Source organism: Tinamus guttatus, unplaced genomic scaffold (assembly GCF_059628265.1).
Source record: "Tinamus guttatus ecotype Peru unplaced genomic scaffold, ASM5962826v1 Tinamus_guttatus_pri_ptg000599l, whole genome shotgun sequence".
NCBI classification, from domain to species: Eukaryota; Metazoa; Chordata; class Aves; order Tinamiformes; family Tinamidae; genus Tinamus; species Tinamus guttatus.
In genome coordinates, this window is record NW_028289133.1 from 1,736,331 (window position 1) to 1,738,126 (window position 1,796).

Below are 1,796 nucleotides of genomic sequence, written 5' to 3' on the forward strand. Positions count from 1 at the left end.
CGGCGGCCGCGGCGGGCCGGGCGCGGGGCGGCTCCGCGGGGCGGCGGGGCGCGGCGGGCAAGGAGCGCAGCGGGGCGGGCAGGGCGCGCAGCGGGGCGCGCGGCGGGGCGCACAGGGCGCGCAGCGGGGCAGGCGGGGCGCGCAGCGGGGAGCACGGGGCGCGCAGCGGGGCGCGCAGGGCGGGCAGGGCGCGCAGGGCGCTACGCGGCGGCCGCGGCATGGGGAGGCGCGCCCCGCCCCCCGCGCGCATGATGAAACCGCGCGCCGCGGTAAACGCGGCCCCGCGAACCGCCGCCGCACTTTCCGCGCGCGCCGCCGGCGCCGCTTCGGGGCGGCGCGGCGGCTCCAGCGGCTGCAGCGCCGCGCGCCGCAGATTCGACACGGCGCGCGCGGCGCGGCCGCGCGGGGGCGCGCGGGGACGCGCTCGTGGTGCCGCCTCCCCCCCCCCCCCGCCCCGCGCCGTGTCCCTGCTGCGCGTGCGCAGCCACCCCTGCCGGGAGCGCGCCCCGTGCGCGCGCCTGGCGCTGAGCGCGGGCCCCGCGGCCTGCACAGCCCCGGGGCAGGATCTGCTGTCCCTGCGGTGGCACACCGCTGTCCTCGAGGCACAGTGTCCCCCTGTAGGGCCACACACGCCGTCCGCAGGTGCATGGGCCGCGGGCAATGCGTCCTGCTCCTTGGGTGAGGCCTTCTGCCCCCAGGGTGATGCCCACCTGAGCGCCTGTGTGCTGGATTGTGCACTTAAATACCAATCAGAAAAGAAAACACCCTTCCTCCCCCAGTTCATAGAGTCATAGGAGCCTCTAAGGTTGGAAGGGACCTTTAGAGATCACCTAGTCCAACCCCTTGCACAGGCAGGGACACCCAGAGCATGGGGCACACGGTGGCATCCAAGTGGGTTTGGAAGATCTCCAGAGAAGGAGACTCCAGAGCCTCTCTGGGCAGCCTGTGCCAGGGCTCTGTCACCCTCATTGTCAAGCAACTTTTCCTTAAGTTCCTGTGGAGCTTTTGGTGCTTCAGTTTGTGACCATTTCCATTTCCCATTCCTTCCATGCTCATCCCCATCTCGCCTTCCTCCCACCCTGCCCTTGGAGGCAGGTGGAACCAGAGCACGATGCAGTTTTGCACTGTTGGGATTACCGAGCCTTGCACCCACCTGCATGTTTGAGAGGCAGCCTCAGCCCCATGATGACAGTATCTGCATATTTATCTGTTCCCCCTGAATGGCGCATTTGTATTTCAAATGCTTAATTGTTATTTTTATTTAGCTGCAAATTGCTGTTTTTATTTCCACAGTGTACCTACTGCGCTACCGCTGTAGCGCAAGGTTAATGCTGTTCATTCCCTCTTTTTATATATATGTATATATTTTAATTAATGGAGCGCTGGTGGGAGCTTCGGGACTCCACAGCCTCCCTCTAGCTTGTCAAGGGGATCTGTGATACGGAGATAGTGGAATTCACTCTGAACCAACTGCCTGGTGCAGAGGAAGGCGTCGAGCGCCAGCGATGCCGCAGGGACAGGGGAGCCAGGCAGGAGCTGGGCAGGTTTGTGGAGGTCCCGGCTGCTTTGGGAGCTCCCGCCTGCTTCCTTCCCCTTCCCTAGAGATCACACCCCCAAAAAATGACTGTTTTTTGCCTCCGGGTCGGGATTGTGCGACCCGAGGTTGATAGGAAGAGGACACAAGGCAGAGGATTTGGCTTCCAGCTGCTCTGGGCTTTTGGCAGGGCAGCCTGGTCAAAGTGGTCCTCAAAGGGCTGAAACTGTGTCTGCAAGTCCAGTGGTGCTGAGAGCGCCTT